This window comes from Phasianus colchicus, chromosome 7, assembly GCF_987193195.1.
Source record: "Phasianus colchicus chromosome 7, bPhaCol1.hap1.1, whole genome shotgun sequence".
NCBI classification, from domain to species: domain Eukaryota; kingdom Metazoa; phylum Chordata; class Aves; order Galliformes; family Phasianidae; genus Phasianus; species Phasianus colchicus.
In genome coordinates, this window is record NC_143442.1 from 25714722 (window position 1) to 25732607 (window position 17886).

General features: G+C 44.7%; 1 protein-coding gene across 2 annotated transcripts in view; it reads left to right on the plus strand.

Annotated features, from left to right (window-relative positions):
- ALS2 (alsin Rho guanine nucleotide exchange factor ALS2) overlaps positions 1 to 17886 on the plus strand; it is a 212037-nt gene that overhangs the window by 98661 nt on the left and 95490 nt on the right. The window lies entirely within an intron of this gene.

Consider the following 17886-nt stretch of genomic DNA (forward strand, 5'->3'; position numbering starts at 1 on the left):
GCTGCAGTTGTCTTGTTCAGCACTTCTGAGGAGATGGCAGCAGTACAATTTTTCCAGGACACAAGAATGAGAAGCAGCTGTAACTAATAACTGCAGGTATAGACATGTATCTGTAATTAGAGGTAGTTTACAGTTTCCTGGATTTAAGTGCTTGCAACTGATATTTATTCTTGCTTTTCACCCTTCTTTGGAGGAACTGGAATACAGCTGAGTGGTCCAATTGGTGGTGAGCAAGATGGAAATAGCATCAATCAGTTTTAATGGAATTTCTTAAATGTGTAGAATGTGAAAATACAACTATTTGCTAAAAATCAGGTTACTCATTTCAAATGGAAGTGTTTGGCTATGAATGTATTCTGAATACCATGCTGCATGATGACAATTCTGAAAGAGATCAGAGTTACTGTAAATTTGAAAAAAAAATTACTCAAACTGTATGGAAAGAATGCAGCAATTGTCTGTTCAAGCAGTTGCCCTCAAGGCAGTGTTTTGTGAATATGTAAAATAGTTGTGTATTAATTGGGAGGCCCAAGTGCAAATTGATAAATGTGTTTTTGATATGGACTTGTAGCAGAAATTGGGAGAGACCAGAAGCACATTATGAGAACTAGTTATTTCCTCTCAGCTGAACACTTTTCTGGAATCCTTCTACCTTCATGCCAAGAGGCCATATTTTTTCTGCTAACAGTTGCAGGTATTCACCACTGTGTTGCCTGTTGTATATAACAATAACAGGGAATTTTCAGCAGGTGCATCTAGCACACTGGAGATCAGGTGAAGGTGACTCTTGATCTCAAACTTGTGTTTTTGTCTGAGCGCATTACCTAGTCCTGCAAAATGAGAGCCAGCTGTACTTATCCATTGTACTTCTCCTCCTCAGTTCTTGGAAAGAGAACAGAAGGGGTGCTGAGATATCAGCAGTCAGTGCTGTGGATGCAGTACTCCTTAGCCTGGCAGCAGTCAGCTATGACTTTAGATGCCAGAGCCAAGGCTGGTCGTGTTTTGGAGATGCTTGCTGTCTGAGTACTTTTTTATGGTGCATGTGGGAATCGTTTCTACTTTTTTTTCTGCTTTTTCCCCCAACTGCCTTGTTGACTTCTGCACTCCACAAATTTATCAGGTAACAGCTCTTTCCCTGTGGTCTTTTCTCTTTACTTATCTAAGGATTTGAATACCTCCCAGTTAGTGATTCCTGGCAGAGCAATGTATGCCACTGATACAGCTCACAGCCTGCTTGCCTTTTCACTTTCCTGTTTGACCTTTTAAATTTTGTTATTTCACAAATATTCTGTCTGGAAATTTTACGCTCTTAGGATACTTAAAGAAAATTCTCTCTTGGTACAGTTGTCTAAACAAGCTAGTCAGACCTTGAAAGGATATCATTTCCCTTGAAAGTGCATCCACACAGATAATTGATAGCGTAGCCATCTTTCCAGCCAGATGGTTTCCTTATGGATGCTTACACAGAAGAAAGTCTGAGGAGCAAAGTAGCCCTTGTACCCTCAAAGCTTCTTAGACTAAAATCAACACTCCAGAAGGGTATAAGCTAATAAAGAGAAGCCGTGCATTTCACCTGATAATTTGCTTCATAGCAAGAGAAAAGTAATTTCTATGCATTTATTAGTTCTTTCTCCAATATTTATCGTAGAAAGATATAAAATATGAATACGTATGTATATGTATATATATATATGCAAAGAATTTAGTGCTGCATAAGACATAATGTTACACTGCAATCTCCACTTGCTTTTATCTCACACTCTTCTTCACAGAGATCTGTAGAGGAGTAAAATCTGTGAAGTCTTCTAAGGAAATGAAGCCACTTCCTCTGGGGAATTAACAGTGTTTATAGTACTTCATAATCATGCCTCACAGCTAAGGTTGAGCTAGTTTGCCTTTCACTTTTGGGACCATCATACAACTTATAGTAGTATCTGACTTCTATGTTGAACACAAAACATGGCAGCAGCCTCTTCTTCCTCCTTTGTGGAGAAGCTCTAGGCACTGAGTTGTTCACAGTACATGAAATGCTGCCATTTACTGCTGCTGTGCATGCTTGTATGCTGCCTGAGTGGAAGTTCCCCCTCTCCTCTGGAAAGGATGTGTGGGAGTGTTTCGAAGGATGGATGGTCTGTGGGTAGGTTGTGCTGGTTAGTGTACAGGTAGAAAAAGAGATCATCAGTTTAAGACAGGAGGACTTGGGGGAGGCGGAGAGGAATCAACCACATGGGAGCTTGAATGCAACAGTACATTCTGACAGTTCTTGCAGAAAAAAAGCCTCACTTGCTGAGATTATCTGTGTATTATGAAGGGAAAATATGTCATGAATCAGTGGGAGCCTAACTGGAAATTGTCTCAGATGTTGCTTGTTTGTGCTTTGATGTGGACAACCACAGGACTTTACTCTCTTGAACTGATGAGAATAGGGGATTATAGTAGAAAAGAGAGGATACTGGTGCCAGATAGGAAGGAAAGCACGTATCTTCTTAGGAAATAATACTTGGGCGTCCAGCAGTGGGAATCATGGTGGCCATACAGTTCTGCTTATTGCCACTCTTTGATATGAGCCTAGAGAATCATAGAATCAGAAGTACAAAGTCTTTGAGATCATCTGACCATATCTGGCAGAAGGGACTGCAAGATCAGCAATACAGAGATGATAGGAATAGAAAAGCTTAAAGTTTGTGAAAGCTAAACCATGTAAGAGATTGATCTACTGATGTGGCAAGATTGACATTAGTATTAAACTGGCGGTTAATATATGTAAGCATCATACTTCTCCTTACTTAATTTCTTTTTGCTTCTAAGAAACTGCTTCATCAGAACTAAGCAGTTAGGTAGGTGATTCATGTAACACTCATCACTATGTCCAACCTGAGTAATATTGTCTGACTCCGGGAAGCCTTATCCTTCCCATCTAATTTCTCTTCTGCCCTTCTCTTATGTTGTGTTCAGTCTGGAAGCAGGCAGGGGACCGAACTTTGCTGGCTCACATTTTTGCAGTTTGTGCAGGAAAGCCCCAATCCTAATGTTTGAGCCTTTGGGGAACAGTCAAAGTAATTGTAACCTATGGCTTCCTGGTGGAGTATGAGAAATTTGCCCTTGGATAAGGAATGCAGAAATAGTGCAGGCTCTTTTATGGCACAGTGTTTGTGGAGGGGCTGCACTCTGCCCAGGGAGCCTGGCTATGCTAGCATTTCCCTCTCCGATTCCCACCAGGAATTTCCAAAATACCAACTGCTCTGGTGAGGCTGAGGCCTCACTATACCTCTGGAAGGGAACGGATGCCCCTCTGTGTGCCCTTTTGGGTCTTGGCGTAGCCAGGCCTTGAGAAGGACAGAGAGGAGAAGGTCAGGACATGAAAGGAGCTTTATAGTAAGGGAGATGCAAGGAAGAATGACTTTGTCACTCAATTAGCCTGGACTTTCAAAGCATGGAATGAAGTGTCTGGTGCAGTAATGCAGCCCTTGTAAGCACAGTGTGTGGGAGGCAGCAGCAGAGGGGAAGGAAGTGCAGAGGGTTTGTTCAGCAGCTGGCACAGCAGCTGGCCCTGCCCAGCTGCTCACGTACAAGTTGCTTCGTGTCTGTCAGTCACCAGATTCTCTAGCCATGGCACTTGGCACTCTGCTTTGTCTGTTCCTAGTTCTTCCCTGGCGTGAGGCACATTGGCAGGCATGTGCCTTGGGAAAGCAAAGAGCCCAGGGCCAGCACATAGTTGCTTTATGCAGAGGATTTTAAGGCCTGCTTCTATTAAGAAAAGAACACACCAGAGTTAGTGGCTTCAAAACTATCCCTACTTAGTGATAAAACTACTTTGAAAAGCAAAACAGCCTTAAATTATATGATTAAATTTCTATTAACTACTCTGTCCTTGTTAAATGTTTTTGCTTGAAGATTGGTCCATTTCATGCACCCTTCTCTCCTGCTTAGTGAGCACTGGACAAACTCCCATCATGAACTCGTGGAGCTCAGAACCAGGACAGAGAAAATAGCTCTCTAGAGACTAGATTCAAAAGCCTCTATAGCTGTGCAGAATGGATGTAAATAGTCGTGGAGAACTTCTTCCAAGGTTTTTCTGTCCCAGGCTGCCCAGTCCTCTTGGCTCAAATATACTCAGGTATCATCTGTACATGTAGCTAAGTTGTCTGCATCACTTGCTCTTTTCAATGCTGTATGAACAATGAATGTTGGAGATGTGCATATGATAGCTGAGATTTTCAGGTCACGGGAATTAAAACTTTTGTAATGGAGTTGGTGCCCAAATCTCTGGGACTGCCTGACAAGTCAGGCACAGGCAGTGTTATGTGTGTCCTTCTTTCTCCATAAGCCTACTGCATCTCCTGTATTACAGCAACTGTTGTAGTGCATCATCATAAGGATTTCTCACTCCGAAAATGGAAATGTGGCTATGTTACCAGCTCTGTGCCAAAGGGAAGCTAGAGCATAGCTGAGCATTTTTTCCCATGCTTCTGCAGCTCAAGCAAAGATTGCTTTTACCTCTCTGTGTTCTGGTTGACTCGGACCATCCATACTATTCCACTCTAGCCTTTCATCTCGAAGGAGTTGTATTGCATGCACTGCTAGAACCCAGACTCTGGAAGCAGGCATTTCTCTTGGCTTGGAAATCAAAAAGAGAGTAGGATACAGAGGCTCTGCTCCTTCCAGACAACCATCACTACATGCTACGCTGTGATGACCCAGACTGCTCCATGATGTGGTGAAGAAGAAAGACTGTATGGCTGTCATCTAAGTGTCCTGGAAAGGATGCTCAAAACTAACCAGTTTGGCGGGATGACTTGATGATACCACCCATACTCATCTTCAGTACCCTTGGTGCTACTGTAACTAGTGTTGTGTGGCAAAGGGAATTGCACCCACTGCAGCTTCTTGACTGCCCGAAGTCCTGAGTTTCAGCAACTCATTTGTGAGTTATTACTGTGCAAAGCAAGAACTTCCTATTTTATCTTTTGTCAAGTTTTTCCACTGACCACTTGCCACCAGAATCATACCAACATCCATCAGAAAGTGAGAATGCGTGTTAAAAATGACCATCAGCTGCTTTCAGGAATGGAGAACTGGTACCAATTTACAGTTTCCTGTCAGGGAGCCTGACAAGTGTCTTGGAGAAACGGATGGAACAATTGGCATCGATTGCATGGAGTTCAGCTCCAGCATGAAACTCTGAGTGCACTTGCAGCAGCTAATAATGGCTCTCTATGTAGCTGCCTGTGAAACCTGAGCTGCCTTCCTTCCAGCCCCATTCCATCCAGGTTGTCCTTCCTTTCTTTGTTCACTAAATCTCTTGTTGACTAAATCTGCTGGGACAAACACATAACTGGTGCTTAAATCTTCAGACAAAAGCAAGCACAGATGCTTTGGCTGCTTTGAAATATCCAAGGTCTTTCTCTGCATACCAAGAATCTGTACCCTGAATGGACTCCGGGAGGGCAGAAAGAGGCTTGCTGTCTGCAAGGCCTGGTTAATATGCCCCTGACTGGCCGGCTTTGTGCCTTCTCTTCAGCTCCTTGTGAATGAGAATGGCCTGCTGGCAGGTAGCCTGAGGGCTAGATATGGCTCGCTGTGAAAGGATGAGCTGGGAAACAGAAGCAGGAATAAAAGTAGGGGGTAGAAGACCAAGAGAAGGGAACCCTTCTCACTGATGAGCGTTTGACTACTGAGACTGCATCTGTGAATATTGTAGCATTCTCTCTTTTTTTCCGCAGCAGATCCCTACAGCATCAGTTCTCCTTCTCATTGTTTCTCACCTTCTTGAGGAGTTGCTCAGAGCAATGTCTGAGAGCCAGCCTTGCTTTGCTGAATATTTTCTCAGCTCCCTCAGCACACAAGGCTGAACCACAAGTTCTGTACCTGAAGGCAAGGGTTTCGCATGCCATGTGAGAGTGACACTCCTTCTACTTCTTTGTACATGTTGCTGATGTATTTTCTAGTTTGGGGAGTTCCCAGTCATTTCATTTGCAAGACACACACTGCAGGCAGACCTTTATACCCTGTTATTTGCCTGACTCATTTTTTTTAGATACTAACCACAGTTTTTAGGAGCTGAAGTTTGTTGCTGAATGTTATAAATCAGAAATAGTGTCCTAGAAGGGTTCTCTACTTCAGCAAGTATCCTGCTTGCAGCTTCTGGAGTTTGCATCATAAGCCCAGTCAATACAGATTTTTTTTTTTTTTTTTGCATATTCTTACTGTGAAAGCAAAAGTATGTGAACTTACAGAAACTATGACAGGTATGCAAAATATCAACTCAATTTTCCAGGTGTCTTCTAAATCTGTACCTAAAAGCCTCACAGTGCAGCAGGACGTCCTTCAGGGTCTTACACTTGGAACATTCATGGGAGCTGGCAAGGCAGTATATTTCCCTCAGCAAAACATGGGGGTCTCCGTCCTTTGGTAGCTCAAGGGAGGCTTGTTCTCCTCTTCTGGGGGGAGCTCAGGTCCTTCAAAAAGTGTCAGTGTCCAGGCCCTAGTGCTATTCTTCAGTCCCATGTCTATAGGAAAAGGGCTACGTGGAAAGAGTGGGAAAAGTTCTTGGTCCTTGTGTGTTGCTGCTATGATTTTTAGTCTGGGAAGTGGTCTCAGGCATTTCATTTACAATAAGCATTTCAGGGAGAATTTTTGGCACTAATTGTCATGCTTTTTACTGCCAGAGATGCAGGATTTAGTACTTTGTGCACTTTAAAACTGGTGGAGGGTGACAGGGTTTTAAGATTTAATCTCTAGCAAGTTTCTCTTTTGTTGGGGGTAGGTGAAATGCACTATCATCTGTTCAAAGGTGGAATGACAGTTTTGTACCAGAACCCAACTAACTGCATCTCAGAAAAATGCTGATACAATCACACATGAGAACTGGATGAGATGAGACACTTTTCTCTGAGTTTCTGCAGCGCACAGTGGAAGCTGCTAGTATTTGATGAGCAGTAACAAGCTGCCCTACTGTGAAACCGCACCAGGGCCAATTGTTAATGCCAAATCTGCTGAGCAACCAACACGCCAAAGAGACAGAGTCATGTTTAATACAATGAGATCTAAGGAATTGGGTATATTACAGTGTTAATTCCTGATTATTGTTGCTGGTGAGAATTTTTCCACAGTTTCACAGGTGCGGAAAAGTGCACTCCCAAGATGACGGGAAGAATGGAAAGCTGTTGTTTCTGTATGAATTGGTCCCATCAGGTCCGATCTCAGCCTCCATATATGCTGGGTATGAAGATCCAGCATGCTAGGTTAGCTCAGTGTTGAAACTGCAAATTACACTCAAATCCCCCTCAACCTCATTAGTTTTACTATAGACGAGTGCTTGCAGAGAGCACCTTCAAGATGCATTACCTTAATTCATGGTTTGCCTTGCCTCCCTCCACCTCTGCCTCCTGTGTGCTCTGAAGTTTCCCTGTTCTCTGCTGTGCTCCAGCCTTGCCTGGATGCAGGGCAGTTCCTGGTCCCCAGCACTGCTCTACCTGGTCCTCCCTCAGCATTGGGGCCCTGAAGGGTCACTCTGAGGACTGGACTTTGTCCTGGCCCAGCTCTGAATTTGGGCACTGCTTGCTTCTCGTACAGGTTGGGGGTACCTGCCTGGAGGGGCACCACAAGGATTGCAGATGTCTGCAGGACTCCAGGCTCTCCTATCTCAAAGCTATGTGTTTGGCCAGGAGAGAGTGACAGACCTAGCTGAAACTGTGGAGGCACAAAAGTAGGTACCAAGACCTATTATCCCTGTAACTGCTGCAAAAACATCTGTACAACTCCTGTATTCCTCCAACAAATCCAGGAGCCCTTCACTACAAGCCTTGGAAAAGCAAACTGACAAATACCTGAGCTAGAAAATGGACTTCACCTGAAAGGAGTCTGGATACAGTGTTAGAAGGGAGAGAAATTTGGAGTCAGTAAATAGGAAAGGACAAACTCATGTGCCGTACACTTTTTAAACACAGCAGAAGAATAGTGTGACTGTGCCTTTCCTTCCCCCACAGAAATGGCTGGAGTCCTTATTTCAGCAAGTGCTGCACAGCACACAGCTATGTGACTTATTTGCATTTTACAAGGCTTCTTGGTTTTAACTGTGACAAAATTCAGTGCCTGTAAATCTCCTGAATTTTTATTGTTACCTTGAGAAAATGGCACACCTTAATGTTGCTGTCAGTGGCCTCAGACTTCCCCTTCAGAGCTTTCTTTCCTAGGACACATCAGAAGATGTAAGGGATGGTCAAACAATTTCCAGATTCTGCTGTCTATGCAGTTCATGAACTGTAACAGTGTAGGTACAAGGAATATGTTTTGCCATATCAACTTTTTGTGTCCTAAACACAGTTAGAAAGACTCTAATTCTATTCTGAGTACTTCTGCAAACCAGCCCTGCCCTCAACATGCTCTCTTGCCTTAGGCTTTCTCAAGGGTTAGAGGAATACTGCTCTGTGTCTGTTTAATCCTTTTCTGACCAGCAGTTCTTTGTCCTCCAGCTCTGATGTGGCTTTTACCTTTCCCTAAACTGCAGGTGACCTTGTTTTAGTGTTTACATAGAGGCCCTTCCCACCTCCCATTCATACCCTGGGGAACCTGGTTTTCTTCACAGAATCTCAAGCTCTTTGTGTGGATATGAGTTAGGCACTCTTGAAGCCCAGCCTTAGCAACTGAAGTCTGAGCTGGTCCGCCCTTGTGAGACTCCTTGTATCTCAACAGGGTAAATACATACGTCAGCCCTAGAGAACTGAGGGCAGGAGCAGCTCACAGGGCTGGGATGAAAGAGCTCCCAGTGTGTCCCTGCTGCTCTCTGTGCAGGGATTGTGCCAGGGTGGCTGTGGCATCCAGGGTGGCCCAGCATCGCCCAACCTGCCTTGCTTAGTTCAGCAGCAAGAGATTTGTCCAGCACTGCTGTCCTTATGCCAACACAGCCCTGGGATCAAAGCACCAGCATGATACTCTCAAAATACATAATAAGAGCATCATGCTGTCCCTCACGCTTGCTGTAAGAGGCTGTAGAAGAGCAGTGTTGTCAGCCCTACTGCTGCCAATCAGCCCATAACTCCCTTCTGAAGCGCCCGGGAGAGGGGCAGCTAGACCTGATCATGGCACAGCAGCTTCTGGGGCAAAGCCTATCTGCTGTGAGACCTCACCTGATGAGAAGTGCTCATCTGGTGCAATACTTCTGGAAAGCTGCCTGGAACTGCACGCAGTTTGTACAACAAAAACCATCACCACTGAGGTAATGGTAAATTTGAGCTGGATACATTTTAAGGGGCCACTATTCAATTCATAGTAAGTTTGGGTGAAAGCAGATGTTGGGATCAGCCATCCAAGGATGAAATCCTGCTCTGTGGTCCTTACACAGAGAAGACTTGTTGACTGAACATTTTCTGATGACCTACTTGGCTCCCCTACTCTCTAGACACAAGAACAGTCTCAAATAAGTCAGTGGATTATTTTTGTTTCAGCTTCATATTGTGGCAAGCTAACAGCAGTATAGGGAAACTGCATTATTCCCATAGGAAAAAGTCTCTTTCATCTTCTAGTACACAGTTCATTGTGCAAAAATAACTCAAAAAAAAAAAAAAAAAAAAAAAAAGGTTATTTTTTTGCCCAGATTGTTCAGTGCCTGATTTGCATCACGGCTTATGAACTCTTCTTTTCAGGCACAACTGAGGAGGCAGTGAGCAGTGACATGGCCTGGGAAGAAAGAGCAAGGGGATGGACATGAACTTCTTAATTCATCTAATTGCCAAACCAGTATATTATGTGATTGTGTATTAAATTCTCTGATTTGTGTCCTCTTCAGGTCTGATCATGCTGTGTGACAGCACACAGAGGCAGAAACTGGTTTTAGGAGATTTTAAGCAAGAATTGGAGAGGGAGTTTCTAAACTGTATATTTCAGTCCATTGTCCCTAGGAGCACAATGATTATTAGCTTCAATGACTTCAGCATACTGTCACAGCAGAGGATTTATTCTGTTGAACAGAAGAAGTATATTCAGGTGGCAAAAACATAATTCTTATCTCAGGTGTTCCCAGTGAGCTAAAGCCAAGCAAGTGGTGGTTGGGACACAGGTGCTACTCTGAGTAACAGAAGATTTTTGATCTTTAGTTTTATCAAAGAGAATCATTTTCTACAGCAAAGAGTTAAAGAAAAAATGTAATCCAAAGAGTGGAGAGTGATTTTTTTATTGCTGTTGTCTGCTAGAATGCAGCAGAATAACAAGCTTCTGGCTGGCATTTTAGAGACAACAAGCACTTAGCCACAGGAACAAGCCTCATCACCCCAGCAGAAGCTGCTGCACTGCACTATTAGTGCTGGAACCCACAGGAAGCTGCCCGGCAGTGGCAGGCTAGTTGCCCTCTGCAGCAGCATTCTGTGCCTCAGGCACTGTCCCCAAGCCTCGCTAAGTTTGGACAAGCTCTAGGGAAGGGAGAAAATGGCTGTGGGGAAATGTGGGTGTATGTGTCACTGAAATAAAATTTACACTGTTACCTTCAATATGAGCTGTTTTCCCAGCACCAGGAACATCTGCTAGCTTTTTCTCCTCTCCTCCTCCCCTGCTACTCTTATTCACCCTTTTCCATACAGAGTCAGTATCTCCCTATTAATAAAGAAATAAAAATTCATCACTGCAGCTGTCTCACTGCTGCTCTGCTGCTCCACGCTAAATATTCAAGCTGGAAAGGCAGCTATTTTAACTTGGAACCAGGAGAAATATGACTAACACTGCAGATTTGGTGCAACTTCTCTGCTCAGCCTACCTCCTCTCCTCCTGCGCTGTGTGAATACAGTCTCATATTTCACAGTGGTAATTTCTGCTCCTAGTGTCAAATCCTGAAGGGCTCAGCTCCTGGAGTTGTCACCAAATCATCAGACACCCACTGGAGATCTTGCTGAGATTTAGTTGTGTGGGTGAGAGGGAAAGAGGGAAGAGTGGATATGATAAGTAAATAATGACCTGGGTGTGAGAACCAAGGGAATTCTCATTTGCTTCCCATCAAATACTACTCATCTTGCCTTGGAGACTGGGTCTGGCGCTGTCTTGTTTCACTGAGTTTTTTGGTGCCCAGATGTCATTAAAACTGGGAACATAGGGCAGAAAATTTGCATTGAAATCTCATCATCATGCCTTGGTTCAGCCACATAAATACCTCCCACTTCTGTGGTGTTTTCTCTGCAGTAGCGGCAAGTCCCAGGCTGAACCAAGGGGCGGGAAGATGGTATTGCGGCTGTGTCCACCCTGGGCTCTGGATCGTATCCCTAGGTCAGCCTCAACCCAGTTACCTTCAAACAAGGATTATGTTCCCCTGTGTCCCTGTAATAATTTTTTTGTTACTAATGTAATAATTTTGGTTAGAAACTCCAAGGAGAGGAGCCACTTAAGCTGTAGCACATTGCTGTATGTGCAAGGAGTCCCTTAGGTTGTGTAAGGAGCCAGTGCTATCAGGTTGTGCTAGCACAGTGTTGTGACAATAGCTGCATTTGTTTTGCAGGACAAAAGGAACATGGCAGCTGTGGCACAGGTTGCAAGTGTCCCACTCTGGTGTCACTCGGCCAGAAGCAAATGAAGTCTGGGCAGTGAGGGCATCGAGTCTTTAAAATAACAGCAAAAATGGTGAGGAGGGTTAAGGGAAGACCTATATTAGTCTTACTCTCTGGAGCCCTGCAGCTTTTAATTAATCAAGTCCAATTATTCAGCCTATATCCATTTGAATAGTGGATAATACTGGAAGGAATTCACTTTCAATGGGATTTATGGCTCCCTTCCCTCAAGTCATTTTCAGATAAAAGATTATAAATGTTATAAAGTCTGCACGGATCGGTGTGATCCAAGCAGCAATAATTCATTGCTGCTAATGCTGCAATGAGTTTATTTAGGGAACAAATTGGCAATCAGGAGAGGAGACAGTTAGTCTTTTAATATGCAGAAAAACAATTGTTTATAATTATTCTGCCTTTAATTCAGAGAACAAACACAGCTGTTGTTTGAGGCTCTTAATCTGATTACAGAAGTGCCACCCTTTCAGATCAGAGTAAGCCAAGGGGACAGGCTCTGCCCTGAGCCAGCAGGCAGCAATTTTCTTTTGCATGGGAGACTCAGGTGGAAAAAAGACTGGATTTGTTTCCAGCTTATGATTAGACCCATGTGCTTCAGCTTGTTTCAAACATCCTAAATTCCACCTTCTATTTCATATATTCTCAGCTTGGCTCATGTACCCAGGGTGGACTGGGAACTAGTCAGCTGTGGCTTTGTGCTGCTGGGTGACTATTTCTGATGTGATGGGAAAGTTTCCAATGGTTTTTCTCACCTTGCCTCCACCTCCTGCCTCCTCTGTCAACTGCCAAAACATCACACTTGTGGTAACGACAAAGGAGTGAGAGGTAGCGTCCCATCTTACACAGCTGATGGTGGTGTCTGGAAGCTACAGCAAAGCTCAGGACACCATCATAAGGAAGGGCTGTGAGAACCAGCCCCACACACTGAAAACCTTATGCTGTGAGGGATGAGGGGCTTTGGGAGGGAGCAAACACTGCTGTCCCACCTTGCCCCATGTGTCCTCTTCCATTCTGCCCTTCTTGTAGAGATGACCATGTAAAAAGCTGTGACACCCACAAAGGAACTGTAGAACTGGGTCAGAATGTTTTAGCTCTTATAAATATGTGAGCTACTGAAGAATAATTTAAAAACTGTTAACTGCCTTTCTGAAATGTGATGGTATCATATTCCTTTTTATTCTCATAATGGAAACGTTAGTGACTGATCAGTTCAAATGAACTTCAACCTATGTGTTAATATAATATATATCCCACAACAGCTGTTGGTTTGGAGAGACTGGAAACAGCCAAACTGTCATTTGGCTATCTGGGGAAGTTTGATAGGATTCAGACTTTTTCTGCTACCCCCATCCTCTATAGTATACAAAAGGGAACAAATGTCCTTGAGTGCTGGTGATGACTTTCAAGGAGCAGAGGTGGTGAGCAGAAAATAATATAATGAAAAGAGCCCGTAGGGAATGAATAAGAGCATATGTCCTATTTTGCTGCAGGGGTCCTCTGTTTAAAGCAAACGCTGGATTTTGGATGTAACATTGTTCTACCTACGCAACTGATGCAACTGGTTTTTTTTTTTTTTTTTTTTTTTTTTTGTCTCTGTGCTTAGTCTTCGGCAGCAGAGATCTCTCAGGTTTCAGAGTCTCTCTCTGTAATTAGAAAGAACAGCTTAAATCCTGACTTCAAACGAGAAGCCACCAATCTGCTGTGTAAACAGGGAGCTTGAGAGAGCTCCCGGGAAGATCTTTAAAATCTGTTCTCCTAAATCCCTGGGGGGCAGGAGCCAGATCGTGGAGGGGATGAAGCCCATCGCTGCTACCAAGCAATGGCATGTGAACATTGTGGGTGGGGGGAGGAGGCACTGCCTGGTACAGCAGCGCGGTGTGTAGGTGCCTAGTGTAAAAGCATGGCTCATCCTTCTTTAATGCCAGTTCTTTGCTCTTCTGGGTCCCCAGGCTGCAGAACTTTGTCTGTGTGGTGGGAGAGTCCAATTATTTCATGCCGGGTAGTTGAATGTTGCAGTGCATGGTGCAGGCTTCTGTCAGGGAAGAAGGATGTTTGGAAAATACTGTGATGCCTGATCCAGCATCAAGTCTGCAAGGATAAAGTTACCTCTTTAACTTTTTTTTTTTTTTTTCCTATGAAGTTGAACTAGCAAGTGACCACTCAGGTCTTGGAGATGTACCATGCTTCAAACAACTGGCACAGGGCTCCTCGCAGTCGGGCCTGTCTTAGTGGGAGCCACAGCCCATGTGGATTAAACCTGATGAGTCTGAGTCAGAAACAATACAGCAGGCTACAACGCCTTCCCACCCTGCTGCATGCCTAGCTGGAACACTTCAGCTGAGAGCTTGCTGAAGGGTAGGCTGAGGTGTGAAAGACCATCTGCAAGGGATAAAGAAAATCTATGGGGCAGATCTCCAGTTCCTCACTGCCCCTCTTATCTGTGCTAATTGTCGTTAAGGGGATTTTAATGTTGCTATAAACAGGAATCTGTGGAATTCCCTGGTATGCGCATGCTGCTGACTTGCCCTGGAAATGGCAGTAGAGCAAATATAGCTGAGACTGTTCAGTTTACAAGAGCTCGTGGAGACTTTGGCAGGCCAGGAACGAATGAGACCAGACCCCAGTAGCCTCAGCTCTCGGCAAAGAACAAGAAAGCTCCTGACAGCTTAAGAATTGATCATGGAGCATGTGACTCTGTAAATGCACCTTTATTTCCCCTTATGCTGCCTTATTCTAATTTAAATTCTTCATGAAGAGCCAGTCTTAGCGTTGCAAACTTGTCTGCACAGACTTCTCTACTTGCTTTTAAACCTGGTCACTATGAAAATACAAATAATAGAGCTGGAGAAGGGCATTTTGCCTCCTGTAGGCCTTTCATTGCAAAGCCAGCTGACATTCTCCACAGAAACTGCAAGCGGTGAGTGTGGTACATGCGACCTTCATTTTTAAGAAAAAAGCCTGTGGGCAACCTGCCCAATTCTCACATCTGCCCTGTCACTCCGTGGGATTCTGATTCTTCTCATTTCCCTGCCTACCCCGCTCTCCCAGAGCCTGCAGGCTTTGTTAAATCTGCACAAGCTGCTGTGTTCCATGGACACAACGTTTCTGAGCTCTTGGGAACAGGGTGTTGCTTTAACACGGGGGAGTAAAGCACATCTTTGGCTATTGACACAGGCTAGGAAGGACTCTGCTTCTCAGAGGCCAGCCCCCTCAGCCATCCTCCCCCATCCTTCCATACTCAGCAGCTCTCCAGTTGGTTATTGTGTTTTGAGGCTTGAATGCCCCTACCAAACAGTTCTCCACAGCTGCAAATGCCAGTTCTCCAGGGAGCAAGCAAAATGCCCTCTCGACATCTCATCCTTTTGTGGTATGAATGGTGACAAAGAGGCAATCGGCAGCACAATGAATTGGGTCCCCTGGCCTTGTGACCACTTCCCTGAAGCATCCCATTCCTGGTAGGGACATGCAGGCCAAAATCAGCTTTATTATCCTGGTCTAAATCCTGATAACTCTTGAGCAACATTTTGTGCAGCTGGAAAAAGACATGTGCACGGTAGGAGCTAGTTCTGGAAGGGCTCTGTAGGAACTCGCCCTGCAGAATGGGACTGTATGAAATCTGAAACCCGGAAAGCCGTGATGCAGACAGCCCAGCTCACAGATCTCAGCACTGCACTCCTGGGCCCTGCCTGCCTACCAGGGTTACTGCCACTGAAACCAGAGGTAGGTAAGTGGAAAATCAGGCACAGCATTGTTGGAAATTCACATTTAAGTCACTCTAGAAAGGAATTATCATACCTGGCCTGCTGACTGGAACATGGCATGTGTGTACCACGTATGCACTGTTGGAAATGAAAGGCAGTATTTTAGGGAGTAAAGTGACCAAAGGGGCAGAGCACTCAGTCATCTCATAGACTGCTGCTGGGAATGAGCAAGTGATAGCAGAAAAAGAGTTACAAACATCCTCTCAGGCAGAAGTCTCCTGAAGCTGCAGAGATCGGCAATATGAGCAGGAAGCGACCTGGCATAAAGAAGGTTGGTTGGCCTAAAAAGGAGGCATTCCAAACAGAAACCCATGTCTTTCACTGGTACAAGTCAGTGTGTGTCATTAGATCAACTGGGTCATAGCAGCTTATTGAAAGAGGCAGATGGAAAGCAGACAGGGATGGGAGTGTGATCATAGACAGCAAACTGCATATCATGTGAGACTACAGTGTGTGTTACTGTAGCAAGAGAAAGCAGGTAATGAGATTCTTATCTACATTTGGAAAGGCATCAAATTCCAGCTGAGGGGGCACCCGTTCCCCACAGTGCCTCTGACGAGAACCCAAGCAAAATATGCTGCTTTCAGTCCTGGGCTGCATCACAGCAGAAGGTTTTAGATAAATTAGGGGGGGTTCAGGCAAAGGCACCAGGATGTACAGTGGGACTGGGGAGGCTGATTGGTGAGAAAAGAAGAAAAATAAATAAGTGTAACATAGATAGCAAGGAGCCTGAGAAAATGAGATTGTGTGTGTCCATGTGCTTGCCAGGTGTGAGTTCCACAAGGGAGGGGAATATTTTAAGTAGCTGAAAGAGACTATAACTGGGAATAATGAGATAAAATTATAAAAGAGAATTGACACTAATATTAGGTCATTCCTCCCTAGGGTACCATGCAGAAAAGTCTCCTTCAGAGAAAGGGGCAGGGAAGTGTTTTTGCACAGCATACCCAGCTGGAGAAAAGATGCTTGAGGCTGCTGCTTGGCCCTGATCCTGTCCACGATAATGGTCCAAGTGGCTGCTGCAATAAGGTTTTGGGTTTCCCTACTCTGTTTTTTTACATCTTTACTTGTATTATGATAGCTATTGATAGCTTTGCCCACAGCACTTCCCTTCTGACTACTTGGATCCGTAGTGTGAGAGCTGTGCAGAAAAAGGTCTTGCTTCAGCTGTTCTCTATTGAGAAGTGGCAGTGCTATGGACAAGTTGCTTTGGAGCGAAGTCTGGGTAGGTGACTGCCATTAGCAGTCTGCTGGGAGAAAGTTGCCAGAAGTAGGGAAATAATGGTGTGTTGTGCATGTGATCCTTTGCCCTTTTGGCTGATGAAGGAGCCTCAATCAGGCCTGCCCCTCTGGGTAGGGGAAGGGAGTGCACACTGGGCCCTCTGTTAATAGCTGGGAAGAAATTCAAGCAGTCAGCACTACCTCCAACACAGGCAACCCCTCAGTCAGTGGAATAAGGCGTGAGTTTCTCGACTGTAATGAGCTTGTTTTTCCATGAGACTGCTGCAATAAGCTGTAATGAACAGAAAGCTGCAGGATACAGAGTGAGTGGGTGATAGAATGGCAGATGAAATTCTATGTTGATAAATGTAGAAATAGCGTGAAGAGAAACAATGATAAGGAGATGTGTATGTACATTAGCAATTACCACCCAGAAAGGAGATCCGGAGCCATCCTGGGGAGAAAGACTGTGCAGCATCAGTCAAACTGAAGGTGGGGGAGGAAATGGTTAGGAAAGAGCCGGCAGCAAAACAGAAAACATCATTATACTGCTGTATAAATCTATGGTGTATATGTATCTTGAATGCTGCATGCAGTCCTGATCCCCTAGAGAGGATATAGTGGAATGAGGAGAAGTGTGGCAGTGCTGGCTTTAGTGTGACAGACTTCTGTGTGACAGGGGGCTCTGGCTGGTAGGAGTGGCTGGACAGAGCTGGGAGCAGCCTCAGGTGAAACACTGTGAATCAAGAGTGGCAAGCACAGAGACAACAGACAGTATGGAATGCCTCTCTTAGGAAGGGTGGCAAAAGAGGTAAGGGCTCTTCAGCTTGGAAAGGTGACACTAAAGGGGCTTGTGCTACAGTTCCATCAAACCACAAAGTGCACAGAGATGTGAAAAAGCAATTATTGTGCACTATTACTCATAGTGCAGGAACTAGGAGGCCCCAAAGTTACCAGGCAAAAATTTTGAGGAAAAATGAAAAAAATTGCTTTCTCATCAATATGTAGCCACACCTGGAAATTACTGTCAGAGGTCTCAAACAGTGGCATGATTACAGAGGATGATTACATAGTTGATGGTAAAGGGCTGCTAAGATCAAGGATGTAGATACAACCTCCAGCTCTGGAAGCTGCTGTACTCCGGATTGCAGGAAGGTGGGAGAATCTCTGTTCTGTTCCTCTCCTGTGTTTTCTGCCACATTTGCTGCTGCCAGATGGCATGCAGAAAGAGTTGAAGTCCACACCAGGTATTGTCAGATGCACTTACAGGTCTGGTTGTGGGTAGATGAGTGCAGGCTCAGCTTCCGCCAGGAAGCAAGTCCACACTTAGCAATTAATGTACCCATTCTTGTGACTGGTGC